The sequence below is a fragment of the Heterodontus francisci genome, chromosome 34 (assembly GCF_036365525.1).
Source record: "Heterodontus francisci isolate sHetFra1 chromosome 34, sHetFra1.hap1, whole genome shotgun sequence".
Lineage (NCBI taxonomy): Eukaryota > Metazoa > Chordata > Chondrichthyes > Heterodontiformes > Heterodontidae > Heterodontus > Heterodontus francisci.
The window spans coordinates 14711611-14731967 of NC_090404.1; positions in this window are offsets into that span (position 1 = coordinate 14711611).

The following is a 20357-nucleotide window of genomic DNA, read 5'->3' on the forward strand; positions in this document are numbered from 1 at the left end:
GGGTTAAAAGACCAAAACTGTACACGCTGCATCAATGGGTTTTAAGTGTGTGGTATTGAGCCTTGCAAACAGGGCTAACTTTGGGTTAGGAGCTCTCACCTCACTTCTCACCTTTGACCCCAAGTCTCAGAAGGTGAAAGGTCAGTGCCTGTCCAACTGCTCCCCCACCTCCTCCCAGTCCACCATCAGATAGGTAGCAGCCCTTTGCCACTTCTTTCTGTGGCCCAGATTTTGGGGTTGGCTGAAATGTGCCCACCCCTTTAAAGCAGGGTAATTGCCTTTAATGAGTTTTCTGTCAGTGCAGTGCCTGACCTCCTGCCAGCAAGGGGGCGGGGGGGGGGGGGTGGGTGGCAGAGACCACATCGCGAGGAGCTCCTTCACTTGTGGGACCCACTCAAACCTTCTTAAAGGGGGAAACACACCCTTCACCTCCAATTCCTTTCAAAGATGCACAAACCTTTGCTCAGTCCCTCTCCCTCTCGACTCTCCCGAGTCAGAAGGTCTCGCGTTTGAGTCCCCCTGCCCCAGGGCTGATGTTCCCAGTTCCAGTACTGAGGGAGTGCTGCACTGCCAGAGGTGCCGTCTTTCAGATGAGAGGGTAAACTCCCGACTCAACTTCCTTTTCTCAGGCCCCAAGGGACGAGCAGTTTCAAGACTAATTTCAGGCAGTCTCATCGATGGATCTCCTCACTGCCCAGATATCAGCATGGAGTGGTTGAGAGTCTTCACTCACCGCACTGGGTACAGAAAATACAAGTAGCACCTTGGCCACAATAGCACAGGGTGAAAGGTCAGTGTCTGATCCAATGAGCCCGCCCCCCCCAATCCACCATCAGAGAGGAGACCTGCATCCCCCTGCTCAATCTCTCTCTCTGTCTCTCATTCTCCCTCTCCTTCTCTCTGTCTCTGTCTCTCTTTCTCACGTTCTCTCTAACACAATGTATCCCACTGTCTCTCCCTCTCTCTCTCTGGCTGATCTCTCTCTGACTCTCTCCATCTGTTTGATCTCTCTCTCTCCTTCTCTCTCTCTCTCTCTCTCTCTCTCTCTGTCTCTTTCTCTCTCTCTCGCTTTCTCTCTCTGTCTCTCTCTCTCTCTGGCTGATCTCTCTCTCTGTCTGATCTCTCTCGCTGACTCTCTCCATCTGTTTGATCTCTCTCTCTCTTTCTCTCTCTCTCTGTCTCTCTCTCTCTCTCTAACTCTGAGTCTCTCTCTCGCTCTCTCTCTCTCTGTCTCTCTCTCTCTCTCTGGCTGATCTCTCTCTGTCGGATCTCTCTATGACTCTCTCCATCTGTTTGATGTCTCTCTTTCTCTCTCTCTCTCTCTGTCTCTCTTTCTCTCTGTCTGTCCCTCTCCCTCTCTCTGCCTCTCTCTCTGACTCTCTGTCTCTCTGCCTTTCTCTGACCCTGTCTCTTGATGTCTTTCTCTCTCTCTCTCTCTCTCTCTCTCTCTCTCTCTCTCATTCTCTCTGTCTGTCTCTCACTCTGTCTCTCTCTATCTTTCTCTCTGACTGTCTGTCTCGCTCTGTCTTTCTCTGACTCTGTCTCTCAATGTATTTCTCTCTCTCTCTCTCTCTTTCTCCCTATGTCTCTTTCCCCTGTTTCTCTCTTTCACTCTGTTTCTCTCTCACACTTCTCAAACTTCTCTCTCTCTCTCTGTCTCTCTGTTCCCTCTCTCGGCTCGGTGCTGTCTCCTGACTACCAGCACAGAAGCGACACACTTCACATCACACTTTGGCTGATTCCCAGAGCTTCACAGTCCTGTCAGTATTCAGCAGGAGCTGTCATCGAGCCCAGGCTACGATGGTCAGTGTAACCTTTGCAGTGTTTGCTGATCCTGTGCTCAAACAGTACGGGGACAAGATCACTTGAAATGAGCAAATGTTCAACCTACGGAGCTACCGGGTAAATATCACACTGTCTCAGTCACATCTCAGCAGTTCAGAGTTTCTGGGTAAATATCACACTGTCTCAGTCACATCTCAGCAGTTCAGAGTTACTGGGTAAATATCACACTGTCTCAGTCACATCTCAGCAGTTCAGAGTTACTGGGTAAATATCACACTGTCTCAGTCACATCTCAGCAGTTCAGAGTTACTGGGTAAATATCACACTGTCTCAGTCACATCTCAGCAGTTCAGAGTTACTGGGTAAATATCACACTGTCTCAGTCACATCTCAGCAGTTCAGAGTTACTGGGTAAATATCACACTGTCTCAGTCACATCTCAGCAGTTCAGAGTTACTGGGTAAATATCACACTGTCTCAGTCACATCTCAGCAGTTCAAAGTTACTGGGTAAATATCACACTGTCTCAGTCACATCTCAGCAGTTCAGAGTTACTGGGTAAATATCACACTGTCTCAGTCACGTCTCAGCAGTTCAGAGTTACTGGGTAAATATCACACTGTCTCAGTCACATCTCAGCAGTTCAGAGTTACTGGGTAAATATCACACTGTCTCAGTCACATCTCAGCAGTTCAGAGTTACTGGGTAAATATCACACTGTCTCAGTCACATCTCAGCAGTTCAGAGTTACTGGGTAAATATCACACTGTCTCAGTCACATCTCAGCAGTTCAGAGTTACTGGGTAAATATCACACTGTCTCAGTCACATCTCAGCAGTTCAAAGTTACCGGGTAAATATCACACTGTCTCAGTCACATCTCAGCAGTTCAAAGTTACTGGGTAAATATCACACTGTCTCAGTCACATCTCAGCAGTTCAGAGTTACTGGGCAAATATCACACTGCCTCAGTCACATCTCAGCAGTTCAAAGTTACTGGGTAAATATCACACTGTCTCAGTCACATCTCAGCAGTTCAGAGTTACTGGATAAATATCACACTGTCTCAGTCACATCTCAGCAGTTCAGAGTTACTGGATAAATATCACACTGTCTCAGTCACATCTCAGCAGTTCAGAGTTACCGGATAAATATCACACTGTCTCAGTCACATCTCAGCAGTTCAGAGTTACTGGATAAATATCACACTGTCTCAGTCACATCTCAGCAGTTCAGAGTTACTGGGTAAATATCACACTGTCTCAGTCACATCTCAGCAGTTCAGAGTTACTGGGTAAATATCACACTGTCTCAGTCACATCTCAGCAGTTCAGAGTTACTGGATAAATATCACACTGTCTCAGTCACATCTCAGCAGTTCAGAGTTACTGGATAAATATCACACTGTCTCAGTCACATCTCAGCAGTTCAGAGTTACTGGGTAAATATCACACTGTCTCAGTCACATCTCAGCAGTTCAGAGTTACTGGGTAAATATCACACTGTCTCAGTCACATCTCAGCAGTTCAGAGTTACTGGATAAATATCACACTGTCTCAGTCACATCTCAGCAGTTCAGAGTTACCGGGTAAATATCACACTGTCTCAGTCACATCACAGCAGTTCAGAGTTACCGGGTAAATATCACACTGTCTCAGTCACATCACAGCAGTTCAGAGTTACCGGGTAAATATCACACTGTCTCAGTCACATCTCAGCAGTTCAAAGTTACTGCGTAAATATCACACTGTCTCAGTCACATCACAGCAGTTCAGAGTTACCGGGTAAATATCACACTGTCTCAGTCACATCTCAGCAGTTCAGAGTTACTGGGTAAATATCACACTGTCCCAGTCACATCTCAGCAGTTCAGAGTTACTGGATAAATATCACACTGTCTCAGTCACATCTCAGCAGTTCAGAGTTACTGGGTAAATATCACACTGTCTCAGTCACATCTCAGCAGTTCAGAGTTACTGGGTAAATATCACACTGTCTCAGTCACATCACAGCAGTTCAGAGTTACCGGGTAAATATCACACTGTCTCAGTCACATCTCAGCAGTTCAAAGTTACTGGGTAAATATCACACTGTCTCAGTCACATCACAGCAGTTCAGAGTTACCGGGTAAATATCACACTGTCTCAGTCACATCTCAGCAGTTCAGAGTTACTGGGTAAATATCACACTGTCCCAGTCACATCTCAGCAGTTCAGAGTTACTGGATAAATATCACACTGTCTCAGTCACATCTCAGCAGTTCAGAGTTACTGGGTAAATATCACACTGTCTCAGTCACATCTCAGCAGTTCAGAGTTACTGGGTAAATATCACACTGTCTCAGTCACATCTCAGCAGTTCAGAGTTACTGGGTAAATATCACACTGTCTCAGTCACATCTCAGCAGTTCAGAGTTACTGGGTAAATATCACACTGTCTCAGTCACATCTCAGCAGTTCAGAGTTACCGGGTAAATATCACACTGTCTCAGTCACGTCTCAGCAGTTCAGAGTTACCGGGTAAATATCACACTGTCTCAGTCACGTCTCAGCAGTTCAGAGTTACTGGGTAAATATCACACTGTCTCAGTCAGGTCTCAGCAGTTCAGAGTTACTGGGTAAATATCACACTGTCTCAGTCACGTCTCAGCAGTTCAGAGTTACCGGGTAAATATCACACTGTCTCAGTCACGTCTCAGCAGTTCAAAGTTACCGGGTAAATATCACACTGTCTCAGTCACGTCTCAGCAGTTCAAAGTTACTGGGTAAATATCACACTGTCTCAGTCACATCTCAGCAGTTCAGAGTTACTGGATAAATATCACACTGTCTCAGTCACATCTCAGCAGTTCAGAGTTACCGGGTAAATATCACACTGTCTCAGTCACATCTCAGCAGTTCAAAGTTACTGGGTAAATATCACACTGTCTCAGTCACATCTCAGCAGTTCAAAGTTACTGGGTAAATATCACACTGTCTCAGTCACATCTCAGCAGTTCAAAGTTACTGGGTAAATATCACACTGTCTCAGTCACATCTCAGCAGTTCAGAGTTACTGGATAAATATCACACTGTCTCAGTCACATCTCAGCAGTTCAGAGTTACCGGGTAAATATTACACTGTCTCAGTGACATCTCAGCAGTTCAGAGTTACCGGGTAGACATCACACTGTCTCAGTCACATCTCAGCAGTTCAGAGTTACTGGGTAAATATCACACTGTCTCAGTCACATCTCAGCAGTTCAGAGTTACTGGGCAAATATCACACTGTCTCAGTCACATCTCAGCAGTTCAAAGTTACTGGGTAAATATCACACTGTCTCAGTCACATCTCAGCAGTTCAGAGTTAGTGGGTAAATATCACACTGTCTCAGTCACATCTCAGCAGTTCAGAGTTACTGGGTAAATATCACACTGTCTCAGTCACATCTCAGCAGTTCAGAGTTACTGGGTAAATATCACACTGTCTCAGTCACATCTCAGCAGTTCAAAGTTACCGGGTAAATATCACACTGTCTCAGTCACATCTCAGCAGTTCAAAGTTACTGGGTAAATATCACACTGTCTCAGTCACATCTCAGCAGTTCAAAGTTACTGGGTAAATATCACACTGTCTCAGTCACATCTCAGCAGTTCAGAGTTACTGGATAAATATCACACTGTCTCAGTCACATCTCAGCAGTTCAGAGTTACTGGATAAATATCACACTGTCTCAGTCACATCTCAGCAGTTCAGAGTTACCGGATAAATATCACACTGTCTCAGTCACATCTCAGCAGTTCAGAGTTTCTGGATAAATATCACACTGTCTCAGTCACATCTCAGCAGTTCAGAGTTACTGGGTAAATATCACACTGTCTCAGTCACATCTCAGCAGTTCAGAGTTACTGGATAAATATCACACTGTCTCAGTCACATCTCAGCAGTTCAGAGTTACTGGGTAAATATCACACTGTCTCAGTCACATCTCAGCAGTTCAGAGTTACTGGGTAAATATCACACTGTCTCAGTCACATCTCAGCAGTTCAGAGTTACTGGATAAATATCACACTGTCTCAGTCACATCTCAGCAGTTCAGAGTTACCGGGTAAATATCACACTGTCTCAGTCACATCTCAGCAGTTCAGAGTTACTGGGTAAATATCACACTGTCTCAGTCACATCTCAGCAGTTCAGAGTTACTGGGTAAATATCACACTGTCTCAGTGACATCTCAGCAGTTCAGAGTTACTGGGTAAATATCACACTGTCTCAGTCACATCTCAGCAGTTCAAGGTTACTGGGTAAATATCACACTGTCTCAGTCACATCACAGCAGTTCAGAGTTACCGGGTAAATATCACACTGTCTCAGTCACATCACAGCAGTTCAGAGTTACCGGGTAAATATCACACTGTCTCAGTCACATCACAGCAGTTCAGAGTTACCGGGTAAATATCACACTGTCTCAGTCACATCTCAGCAGTTCAAAGTTACTGGGTAAATATCACACTGTCTCAGTCACATCACAGCAGTTCAGAGTTACCGGGTAAATATCACACTGTCTCAGTCACATCTCAGCAGTTCAGAGTTACTGGATAAATATCACACTGTCCCAGTCACATCTCAGCAGTTCAGAATTACTGGATAAATATCACACTGTCTCAGTCACATCTCAGCAGTTCAGAGTTACTGGGTAAATATCACACTGTCTCAGTCACATCTCAGCAGTTCAGAGTTACTGGGTAAATATCACACTGTCTCAGTCACATCTCAGCAGTTCAGAGTTACTGGGTAAATATCACACTGTCTCAGTCACATCTCAGCAGTTCAGAGTTACTGGGCAAATATCACACTGTCTCAGTCACATCTCAGCAGTTCAGAGTTACTGGGTAAATATCACACTGTCTCAGTCACATCTCAGCAGTTCAGAGTTACTCGGTAAATATCACACTGTCTCAGTCACATCTCAGCAGTTCAGAGTTACTGGGTAAATATCACACTGTCTCAGTCACATCTCAGCAGTTCAGAGTTACCGGGTAAATATCACACTGTCTCAGTCACATCTCAGCAGTTCAGAGTTACCGGGTAAATATCACACTGTCTCAGTCACGTCTCAGCAGTTCAGAGTTACTGGGTAAATATCACACTGTCTCAGTCACGTCTCAGCAGTTCAGAGTTACCGGGTAAATATCACACTGTCTCAGTCACATCTCAGCAGTTCAGAGTTACCGGGTAAATATCACACTGTCTCAGTCACATCTCAGCAGTTCAAAGTTACCGGGTAAATATCACACTGTCTCAGTCACGTCTCAGCAGTTCAGAGTTACTGGGTAAATATCACACTGTCTCAGTCACGTCTCAGCAGTTCAGAGTTACCGGGTAAATATCACACTGTCTCAGTCACATCTCAGCAGTTCAAAGTTACCGGGTAAATATCACACTGCCTCAGTCACGTCTCAGCAGTTCAAAGTTACTGGGTAAATATCACACTGTCTCAGTCACATCTCAGCAGTTCAGAGTTACTGGATAAATATCACACTGTCTCAGTCACATCTCAGAAGTTCAGAGTTACCGGATAAATATCACACTGTCTCAGTCACATCTCAGCAGTTCAGAGTTACTGGATAAATATCACACTGTCTCAGTCACATCTCAGCAGTTCAGAGTTACTGGGTAAATATCACACTGTCTCAGTCACATCTCATCAGTTCAGAGTTACTGGATAAATATCACACTGTCTCAGTCACATCTCAGCAGTTCAGAGTTACTGGGTAAATATCACACTGTCTCAGTCACATCTCAGCAGTTCAGAGTTACTGGGTAAATATCACACTGTCTCAGTCACATCTCAGCAGTTCAGAGTTACTGGATAAATATCACACTGTCTCAGTCACATCTCAGCAGTTCAGAGTTACCGGGTAAATATCACACTGTCTCAGTCACATCTCAGCAGTTCAGAGTTACTGGGTAAATATCACACTGTCTCAGTCACATCTCAGCAGTTCAGAGTTACTGGGTAAATATCACACTGTCTCAGTCACATCACAGCAGTTCAAAGTTACCGGGTAAATATCACACTGTCTCAGTCACATCTCAGCAGTTCAGAGTTACTGGGTAAATATCACACTGTCTCAGTCACATCTCAGCAGTTCAAGGTTACTGGGTAAATATCACACTGTCTCAGTCACATCACAGCAGTTCAGAGTTACCGGGTAAATATCACACTGTCTCAGTCACATCACAGCAGTTCAGAGTTACCGGGTAAATATCACACTGTCTCAGTCACATCACAGCAGTTCAGAGTTACCGGGTAAATATCACACTGTCTCAGTCACATCTCAGCAGTTCAAAGTTACCGGGTAAATATCACACTGTCTCAGTCACGTCTCAGCAGTTCAAAGTTACTGGGTAAATATCACACTGTCTCAGTCACATCTCAGCAGTTCAGAGTTACTGGATAAATATCACACTGTCTCAGTCACATCTCAGCAGTTCAGAGTTACCGGATAAAAATCACACTGTCTCAGTCACATCTCAGCAGTTCAGAGTTACTGGATAAATATCACACTGTCTCAGTCACATCTCAGCAGTTCAGAGTTACTGGGTAAATATCACACTGTCTCAGTCACATCTCAGCAGTTCAGAGTTACTGGATAAATATCACACTGTCTCAGTCACATCTCAGCAGTTCAGAGTTACTGGGTAAATATCACACTGTCTCAGTCACATCTCAGCAGTTCAGAGTTACTGGGTAAATATCACACTGTCTCAGTCACATCTCAGCAGTTCAGAGTTACTGGATAAATATCACACTGTCTCAGTCACATCTCAGCAGTTCAGAGTTACCGGGTAAATATCACACTGTCTCAGTCACATCTCAGCAGTTCAGAGTTACTGGGTAAATATCACACTGTCTCAGTCACATCTCAGCAGTTCAGAGTTACTGGGTAAATATCACACTGTCTCAGTCACATCTCAGCAGTTCAGAGTTACTGGGTAAATATCACACTGTCTCAGTCACATCTCAGCAGTTCAAGGTTACTGGGTAAATATCACACTGTCTCAGTCACATCACAGCAGTTCAGAGTTACCGGGTAAATATCACACTGTCTCAGTCACATCACAGCAGTTCAGAGTTACCGGGTAAATATCACACTGTCTCAGTCACATCACAGCAGTTCAGAGTTACCGGGTAAATATCACACTGTCTCAGTCACATCTCAGCAGTTCAGAGTTACCGGGTAAACATCACACTGTCTCAGTCACATCTCGGCAGTTCAAAGTTACTGGGTAAATATCACACTGTCTCAGTCACATCTCAGCAGTTCAGAGTTACTGGGTAAATATCACACTGTCCCAGTCACATCTCAGCAGTTCAGAATTACTGGATAAATATCACACTGTCTCAGTCACATCTCAGCAGTTCAGAGTTACTGGGTAAATATCACACTGTCTCAGTCACATCTCAGCAGTTCAGAGTTACTCGGTAAATATCACACTGTCTCAGTCACATCTCAGCAGTTCAGAGTTACTGGGTAAATATCACACTGTCTCAGTCACATCTCAGCAGTTCAGAGTTACCGGGTAAATATCACACTGTCTCAGTCACATCTCAGCAGTTCAGAGTTACCGGGTAAATATCACACTGTCTCAGTCACGTCTCAGCAGTTCAGAGTTACTGGGTAAATATCACACTGTCTCAGTCACGTCTCAGCAGTTCAGAGTTACCGGGTAAATATCACACTGTCTCAGTCACATCTCAGCAGTTCAGAGTTACCGGGTAAATATCACACTGTCTCAGTCACATCTCAGCAGTTCAAAGTTACCGGGTAAATATCACACTGTCTCAGTCACGTCTCAGCAGTTCAGAGTTACTGGGTAAATATCACACTGTCTCAGTCACGTCTCAGCAGTTCAGAGTTACCGGGTAAATATCACACTGTCTCAGTCACATCTCAGCAGTTCAAAGTTACCGGGTAAATATCACACTGCCTCAGTCACGTCTCAGCAGTTCAAAGTTACTGGGTAAATATCACACTGTCTCAGTCACATCTCAGCAGTTCAGAGTTACTGGATAAATATCACACTGTCTCAGTCACATCTCAGAAGTTCAGAGTTACCGGATAAATATCACACTGTCTCAGTCACATCTCAGCAGTTCAGAGTTACTGGATAAATATCACACTGTCTCAGTCACATCTCAGCAGTTCAGAGTTACTGGGTAAATATCACACTGTCTCAGTCACATCTCATCAGTTCAGAGTTACTGGATAAATATCACACTGTCTCAGTCACATCTCAGCAGTTCAGAGTTACTGGGTAAATATCACACTGTCTCAGTCACATCTCAGCAGTTCAGAGTTACTGGGTAAATATCACACTGTCTCAGTCACATCTCAGCAGTTCAGAGTTACTGGATAAATATCACACTGTCTCAGTCACATCTCAGCAGTTCAGAGTTACCGGGTAAATATCACACTGTCTCAGTCACATCTCAGCAGTTCAGAGTTACTGGGTAAATATCACACTGTCTCAGTCACATCTCAGCAGTTCAGAGTTACTGGGTAAATATCACACTGTCTCAGTCACATCACAGCAGTTCAAAGTTACCGGGTAAATATCACACTGTCTCAGTCACATCTCAGCAGTTCAGAGTTACTGGGTAAATATCACACTGTCTCAGTCACATCTCAGCAGTTCAGAGTTACTGGATAAATATCACACTGTCTCAGTCACATCTCAGAAGTTCAGAGTTACCGGATAAATATCACACTGTCTCAGTCACATCTCAGCAGTTCAGAGTTACTGGATAAATATCACACTGTCTCAGTCACATCTCAGCAGTTCAGAGTTACTGGGTAAATATCACACTGTCTCAGTCACATCTCATCAGTTCAGAGTTACTGGATAAATATCACACTGTCTCAGTCACATCTCAGCAGTTCAGAGTTACTGGGTAAATATCACACTGTCTCAGTCACATCTCAGCAGTTCAGAGTTACTGGGTAAATATCACACTGTCTCAGTCACATCTCAGCAGTTCAGAGTTACTGGATAAATATCACACTGTCTCAGTCACATCTCAGCAGTTCAGAGTTACCGGGTAAATATCACACTGTCTCAGTCACATCTCAGCAGTTCAGAGTTACTGGGTAAATATCACACTGTCTCAGTCACATCTCAGCAGTTCAGAGTTACTGGGTAAATATCACACTGTCTCAGTCACATCACAGCAGTTCAAAGTTACCGGGTAAATATCACACTGTCTCAGTCACATCTCAGCAGTTCAGAGTTACTGGGTAAATATCACACTGTCTCAGTCACATCTCAGCAGTTCAAGGTTACTGGGTAAATATCACACTGTCTCAGTCACATCACAGCAGTTCAGAGTTACCGGGTAAATATCACACTGTCTCAGTCACATCACAGCAGTTCAGAGTTACCGGGTAAATATCACACTGTCTCAGTCACATCACAGCAGTTCAGAGTTACCGGGTAAATATCACACTGTCTCAGTCACATCTCAGCAGTTCAAAGTTACCGGGTAAATATCACACTGTCTCAGTCACGTCTCAGCAGTTCAAAGTTACTGGGTAAATATCACACTGTCTCAGTCACATCTCAGCAGTTCAGAGTTACTGGATAAATATCACACTGTCTCAGTCACATCTCAGCAGTTCAGAGTTACCGGATAAAAATCACACTGTCTCAGTCACATCTCAGCAGTTCAGAGTTACTGGATAAATATCACACTGTCTCAGTCACATCTCAGCAGTTCAGAGTTACTGGGTAAATATCACACTGTCTCAGTCACATCTCAGCAGTTCAGAGTTACTGGATAAATATCACACTGTCTCAGTCACATCTCAGCAGTTCAGAGTTACTGGGTAAATATCACACTGTCTCAGTCACATCTCAGCAGTTCAGAGTTACTGGGTAAATATCACACTGTCTCAGTCACATCTCAGCAGTTCAGAGTTACTGGATAAATATCACACTGTCTCAGTCACATCTCAGCAGTTCAGAGTTACCGGGTAAATATCACACTGTCTCAGTCACATCTCAGCAGTTCAGAGTTACTGGGTAAATATCACACTGTCTCAGTCACATCTCAGCAGTTCAGAGTTACTGGGTAAATATCACACTGTCTCAGTCACATCTCAGCAGTTCAGAGTTACTGGGTAAATATCACACTGTCTCAGTCACATCTCAGCAGTTCAAGGTTACTGGGTAAATATCACACTGTCTCAGTCACATCACAGCAGTTCAGAGTTACCGGGTAAATATCACACTGTCTCAGTCACATCACAGCAGTTCAGAGTTACCGGGTAAATATCACACTGTCTCAGTCACATCACAGCAGTTCAGAGTTACCGGGTAAATATCACACTGTCTCAGTCACATCTCAGCAGTTCAGAGTTACCGGGTAAACATCACACTGTCTCAGTCACATCTCGGCAGTTCAAAGTTACTGGGTAAATATCACACTGTCTCAGTCACATCTCAGCAGTTCAGAGTTACTGGGTAAATATCACACTGTCTCAGTCACATCTCAGCAGTTCAGAGTTACTGGGTAAATATCACACTGTCTCAGTCACATCTCAGCAGTTCAGAGTTACTGGGCAAATATCACACTGTCTCAGTCACATCTCAGCAGTTCAAAGTTACTGGGTAAATATCACACTGTCTCAGTCACATCTCAGCAGTTCAGAGTTACCGGATAAATATCACACTGTCTCAGTCACATCTCAGCAGTTCAGAGTTACTGGGTAAATATCACACTGTCTCAGTCACATCTCAGCAGTTCAGAGTTACTGGGCAAATATCACACTGTCTCAGTCACATCTCAGCAGTTCAGAGTTACTGGATAAATATCACACTGTCTCAGTCACATCTCAGCAGTTCAGAGTTACTGGGTAAATATCACACTGTCTCAGTCACATCTCAGCAGTTCAGAGTTACTGGGTAAATATCACACTGTCTCAGTCACATCTCAGCAGTTCAGAGTTACTGGGTAAATATCACACTGTCTCAGTCACATCTCAGCAGTTCAGAGTTACTGGGTAAATATCACACTGTCTCAGTCACATCTCAGCAGTTCAGAGTTACTGGGTAAATATCACACTGTCTCAGTCACATCTCAGCAGTTCAGAGTTACTGGGTAAATATCACACTGTCTCAGTCACATCTCAGCAGTTCAGAGTTATCGGGTAAACATCACACTGTCTCAGTCACATCTCGGCAATTCAAAGTTACTGGGTAAATATCACACTGTCTCAGTCACATCTCAGCAGTTCAGAGTTACTGGGTAAATATCACACTGTCTCAGTCTCATCTCAGCAGTTCAGAGTTACTGGGCAAATATCACACTGTCTCAGTCACATCTCAGCAGTTCAGAGTTACCGGGTAAACATCACACTGTCTCAGTCACATCTCGGCAGTTCAAAGTTACTGGGTAAATATCACACTGTCTCAGTCACATCTCAGCAGTTCAGAGTTACTGGGTAAATATCACACTGTCTCAGTCACATCTCAGCAGTTCAGAGTTACTGGGCAAATATCACACTGTCTCAGTCACATCTCAGCAGTTCAAAGTTACTGGGTAAATATCACACTGTCTCAGTCACATCTCAGCAGTTCAGAGTTACCGGATAAATATCACACTGTCTCAGTCACATCTCAGCAGTTCAGAGTTACTGGATAAATATCACACTGTCTCAGTCACATCTCAGCAGTTCAGATTTACTGGGTAAATATCACACTGTCTCAGTCACATCTCAGCAGTTCAGAGTTACTGGGTAAATATCACACTGTCTCAGTCACATCTCAGCAGTTCAGAGTTACTGGGTAAATATCACACTGTCTCAGTCACATCTCAGCAGTTCAGAGTTACTGGATAAATATCACACTGTCTCAGTCACATCTCAGCAGTTCAGAATTACCGGGTAAATATCACACTGTCTCAGTCACATCTCAGCAGTTCAGATTTACTGGGTAAATATCACACTGTCTCAGTCACATCTCAGCAGTTCAGAGTTACTGGGTAAATATCACACTGTCTCAGTCACATCTCAGCAGTTCAGAGTAACTGGGTAAATATCACACTGTCTCAGTCACATCTCAGCAGTTCAAGGTTACTGGGTAAATATCACACTGTCTCAGTCACATCACAGCAGTTCAGAGTTACCGGGTAAATATCACACTGTCTCAGTCACATCACAGCAGTTCAGAGTTACCGGGTAAATATCACACTGTCTCAGTCACATCACAGCAGTTCAGAGTTACCGGGTAAATATCACACTGTCTCAGTCACATCTCAGCAGTTCAGAGTTACTGGATAAATATCACACTGTCTCAGTCACATCACAGCAGTTCAGAGTTACCGGGTAAATATCACACTGTCTCAGTCACATCTCAGCAGTTCAGAGTTACTGGATAAATATCACACTGTCTCAGTCACATCTCAGCAGTTCAGAGTTACTGGATAAATATCACACTGTCTCAGTCACATCTCAGCAGTTCAGAGTTACTGGGTAAATATCACACTGTCTCAGTCACATCTCAGCAGTTCAGAGTTACTGGATAAATATCACACTGTCTCAGTCACATCTCAGCAGTTCAGAGTTACTGGGTAAATATCACACTGTCTCAGTCACATCTCAGTAGTTCAGAGTTACTGGGTAAATATCACACTGTCTCAGTCACATCTCAGTAGTTCAGCGTTACTGGGTAAATATCACACTGTCTCAGTCACATCTCAGCAGTTCAGAGTTACTGGGTAAATATCACACTGTCTCAGTCACATCTCAGCAGTTCAGAGTTACTGGGTAAATATCACACTGTCTCAGTCACGTCTCAGCAGTTCAGAGTTACTGGGTAAATATCACACTGTCTCAGTCACGTCTCAGCAGTTCAGAGTTACCGGGTAAATATCACACTGTCTCAGTCACATCTCAGCAGTTCAAAGTTACCGGGTAAATATCACACTGTCTCAGTCACGTCTCAGCAGTTCAAAGTTACTGGGTAAATATCACACTGTCTCAGTCACATCTCAGCAGTTCAGAGTTACTGGATAAATATCACACTGTCTCAGTCACATCTCAGCAGTTCAGAGTTACTGGATAAATATCACACTGTCTCAGTCACATCTCAGCAGTTCAGAGTTACTGGGTAAATATCACACTGTCTCAGTCACATCTCAGCAGTTCAGAGTTACTGGGTAAATATCACACTGTCTCAGTCACATCTCAGCAGTTCAAAGTTACTGGGTAAATATCACACTGTCTCAGTCACATCTCAGCAGTTCAGAGTTACTGGGTAAATATCACACTGTCTCAGTCACATCTCAGCAGTTCAGAGTTACTGGGTAAATATCACACTGTCTCAGTCACATCTCAGCAGTTCAGAGTTACTGGGTAAATATCACACTGTCTCAGTGACATCTCAGCAGTTCAGAGTTACTGGGTAAATATCACACTGTCTCAGTCACATCTCAGCAGTTCAGAGTTACTGGGTAAATATCACACTGTCTCAGTCACATCTCAGCAGTTCAGAGTTACTGGGTAAATATCACACTGTCTCAGTCACATCTCAGCAGTTCAGAGTTACTGGGTAAATATCACACTGTCTCAGTCACATCTCAGCAGTTCAGAGTTACTGGGTAAATATCACACTGTCTCAGTGACATCTCAGCAGTTCAGAGTTACTGGGTAAATATCACACTGTCTCAGTCACATCTCAGCAGTTCAGAGTTACTGGGTAAATATCACACTGTCTCAGTCACATCTCAGCAGTTCAGAGTTACTGGGTAAATATCACACTGTCTCAGTCACATCTCAGCAGTTCAGAGTTACTGGGTAAATATCACACTGTCTCAGTCACATCTCCGCAGTTCAGAGTTACTGGGTAAATATCACACTGTCTCAGTCACATCTCAGCAGTTCAGAGTTACTGGGTAAATATCACACTGTCTCAGTCACATCTCAGCAGTTCAGAGTTACCGGGTAAGTATCACACTGTCTCAGTCACATCTCAGCAGTTCAAAGTTACTGGGTAAATATCACACTGTCTCAGTCACATCTCAGCAGTTCAGAGTTACTGGGTAAATATCACACTGTCTCAGTCACATCTCAGCAGTTCAGAGTTACCGGGTAAATATCACACTGTCTCAGTGACATCTCAGCAGTTCAGAGTTACTGGGCAAATATCACACTGTCTCAGTCACATCTCAGCAGTTCAGAGTTACTGGGCAAATATCACACTGTCTCAGTCACATCACAGCAGTTCAGAGTTACTGGGTAAATATCACACTGTCTCAGTCACATCTCCGCAGTTCAAAGTTACTGGGTAAATATCACACTGTCTCAGTCACATCTCAGCAGTTCAGAGTTACTGGGCAAATATCACACTGTCTCAGTCACATCACAGCAGTTCAGAGTTACTGGGTAAATATCACACTGTCTCAGTGACATCTCAGCAGTTCAGAGTTACTGGGTAAATATCACACTGTCTCAGTGACATCTCAGCAGTTCAGAGTTACCGGGTAAATATCACACTGTCTCAGTCACATCTCAGCAGTTCAGAGTTACTGGGCAAATATCACACTGTCTCAGTCACATCTCAGCAGTTCAGAGTTACTGGGCAAATATCACACTGTCTCAGTCACATCACAGCAGTTCAGAGTTACTGGGTAAATATCACACTGTCTCAGTCACATCTCCGCAGTTCAAAGTTACTGGGTAAATATCACACTGTCTCAGTCACACCTCAGCAGTTCAGAGTTACTGGGCAAATATCACACTGTCTCAGTCACATCACAGCAGTTCAGAGTTACCGGGTAAATATCACACTGTCTCAGTCACATCTCAGCAGTTCAGAGTTACCGGGTAAGTATCACACTGTCTCAGTCACATCTCAGCAGTTCAAAGTTACTGGGTAAATATCACACTGTCTCAGTCACATCTCAGCAGTTCAGAGTTACTGGGTAAATATCACACTGTCTCAGTCACATCTCAGCAGTTCAGAGTTACCGGGTAAATATCACACTGTCTCAGTGACATCTCAGCAGTTCAGAGTTACTGGATAAATATCACACTGTCTCAGTCACATCTCAGCAGTTCAGAGTTACTGGGTAAACATCACACTGTCTCAGTCACATCTCAGCAGTTCAGAGTTACTGGGTAAATATCACACTGTCTCAGTCACATCTCAGCAGTTCAGAGTTACTGGGTAAATATCACACTGTCTCAGTCACATCTCAGCAGTTCAGAGTTACTGGATAAATATCACACTGTCTCAGTCACATCTCAGCAGTTCAGTGTTACTGGGTAAACATCACACTGTCTCAGTCACATCTCAGCAGTTCAGAGTTACTGGGTAAATATCACACTGTCTCAGTCACATCTCAGCAGTTCAGAGTTACTGGGTAAATATCACACTGTCTCAGTCACATCTCAGCAGTTCAGAGTTACTGGGTAAACATCACACTGTCTCAGTCACATCTCAGCAGTTCAGAGTTACTGGGTAAATATCACACTGTCTCAGTCACATCTCAGCAGTTCAAAGTTACTGGGTAAATATCACACTGTCTCAGTCACATCTCAGCAGTTCAGAGTTATCGGGTAAATATCACACTGTCTCAGTCACATCACAGCAGTTCAGAGTTATCGGGTAAATATCACACTGTCTCAGTCACATCTCAGCAGTTCAGATTTACTGGGTAAATATCACACTGTCTCAGTCACATCTCAGCAGTTCAGAGTTACCGGGTAAATATCACACTGTCTCAGTCACATCTCAGCAGTTCAGAGTTACCGGGTAAATATCACACTGTCTCAGTCACATCACAGCAGTTCAGTGTTACTGGGTAAATATCACACTGTCTCAGTCACATCTCAGCAGTTCAGAGTTATCGGGTAAATATCACACTGTCTCAGTCACATCACAGCAGTTCAGAGTTATCGGGTAAATATCACACTGTCTCAGTCACATCTCAGCAGTTCAGATTTACTGGGTAAATATCACACTGTCTCAGTCACATCTCAGCAGTTCAGAGTTACCGGGTAAATATCACACTGTCTCAGTCACATCTCAGCAGTTCAGAGTTACCGGGTAAATATCACACTGCCTCAGTCACATCTCAGCAGTTCAGAGTTACCGGCTAAATATCACACTGTCTCAGTCACATCTCAGCAGTTCAGAGTTACTAGGCAAATATCACACTGTCTCAGTCACATCTCAGCAGTTCAGAGTTACTGGGTAAATATCACACTGTCTCAGTCACATCTCAGCAGTTCAAAGTTACTGGGTAAATATCACACTGTCTCAGTCACATCTCAGCTGTTCAGAGTTACTGGGCAAATATCACACTGTCTCAGTCACATCTCAGCAGTTCAGAGTTACCGGGTAAATATCACACTGTCTCAGTCACATCTCAGCAGTTCAGAGTTACTGGGTAAATATCACACTGTCTCAGTCACATCTCAGCAGTTCAGAGTTACTGGGTAAATATCACACTGTCTCAGTCACATCTCAGCAGTTCAGAGTTACTGGGTGAATATCACACTGTCTCAGTCACATCTCAGCAGTTCAGAGTTACTGGGTAAATATCACACTGTCTCAGTCACATCTCAGCAGTTCAGAGTTACCGGGTAAATATCACACTGTCTCAGTCACATCTCAGCAGTTCAGAGTTACCGGGTAAATATCACACTTTCTCAGTCACGTCTCAGCAGTTCAGAGTTACTGGGTAAATATCACACTCTCTCAGTCACGTCTCAGCAGTTCAGAGTTACCGGGTAAATATCACACTGTCTCAGTCACATCTCAGCAGTTCAAAGTTACCGGGTAAATATCACACTGTCTCAGTCACGTCTCAGCAGTTCAAAGTTACTGGGTAAATATCACACTGTCTCAGTCACATCTCAGCAGTTCAGAGTTACTGGATAAATATCACACTGTCTCAGTCACATCTCAGCAGTTCAGAGTTACCGGGTAAATATCACACTGTCTCAGTCACATCTCAGCAGTTCAAAGTTACTGGGTAAATATCACACTGTCTCAGTCACATCTCAGCAGTTCAAAGTTACTGGGTAAATATCACACTGTCTCAGTCACATCTCAGCAGTTCAAAGTTACTGGGTAAATATCACACTGTCTCAGTCACATCTCAGCAGTTCAGAGTTACTGGATAAATATCACACTGTCTCAGTCACATCTCAGCAGTTCAGAGTTACCGGGTAAATATCACACTGTCTCAGTGACATCTCAGCAGTTCAGAGTTACCGGGTAAACATCACACTGTCTCAGTCACATCTCAGCAGTTCAAAGTTACTGGGTAAATATCACACTGTCTCAGTCACATCTCAGCAGTTCAGAGTTACTGGGTAAATATCACACTGTCTCAGTCACATCTCAGCAGTTCAGAGTTACTGGGTAAATATCACACTGTCTCAGTCACATCTCAGCAGTTCAGAGTTACAGGGTAAATATCACACTGTCTCAGTCACATCTCAGCTGTTCAGAGTTACTGGGTAAATATCACACTGTCTCAGTCACATCTCAGCAGTTCAGAGTTACCGGGTAAATATCACACTGTCTCAGTCACATCTCAGCAGTTCAGAGTTACCGGGTAAATATCACACTGTCTCAGTCACGTCTCAGCAGTTCAGAGTTACTGGGTAAATATCACACTCTCTCAGTCACGTCTCAGCAGTTCAGATTTACTGGGTAAATATCACACTGTCTCAGTCACATCTCAGCAGTTCAGAGTTACCGGGTAAATATCACACTGTCTCAGTCACATCTCAGCAGTTCAGAGTTACCGGGTAAATATCACACTGCCTCAGTCACATCTCAGCAGTTCAGAGTTACCGGCTAAATATCACACTGTCTCAGTCACATCTCAGCAGTTCAGAGTTACTAGGCAAATATCACACTGTCTCAGTCACATCTCAGCAGTTCAGAGTTACTGGGTAAATATCACACTGTCTCAGTCACATCTCAGCAGTTCAAAGTTACTGGGTAAATATCACACTGTCTCAGTCACATCTCAGCTGTTCAGAGTTACTGGGCAAATATCACACTGTCTCAGTCACATCTCAGCAGTTCAGTGTTACCGGGTAAATATCACACTGTCTCAGTCACATCTCAGCAGTTCAGAGTTACTGGGTAAATATCACACTATCTCAGTCACATCTCAGCAGTTCAGAGTTACTGGGTAAATATCACACTGTCTCAGTCACATCTCAGCAGTTCAGAGTTACTGGGTAAATATCACACTGTCTCAGTCACATCTCAGCAGTTCAGAGTTACTGGGTAAATATCACACTGTCTCAGTCACATCTCAGCAGTTCAGAGTTACCGGGTAAATATCACACTGTCTCAGTCACATCTCAGCAGTTCAGAGTTACCGGGTAAATATCACACTTTCTCAGTCACGTCTCAGCAGTTCAGAGTTACTGGGTAAATATCACACTCTCTCAGTCACGTCTCAGCAGTTCAGAGTTACCGGGTAAATATCACACTGTCTCAGTCACATCTCAGCAGTTCAAAGTTACCGGGTAAATATCACACTGTCTCAGTCACGTCTCA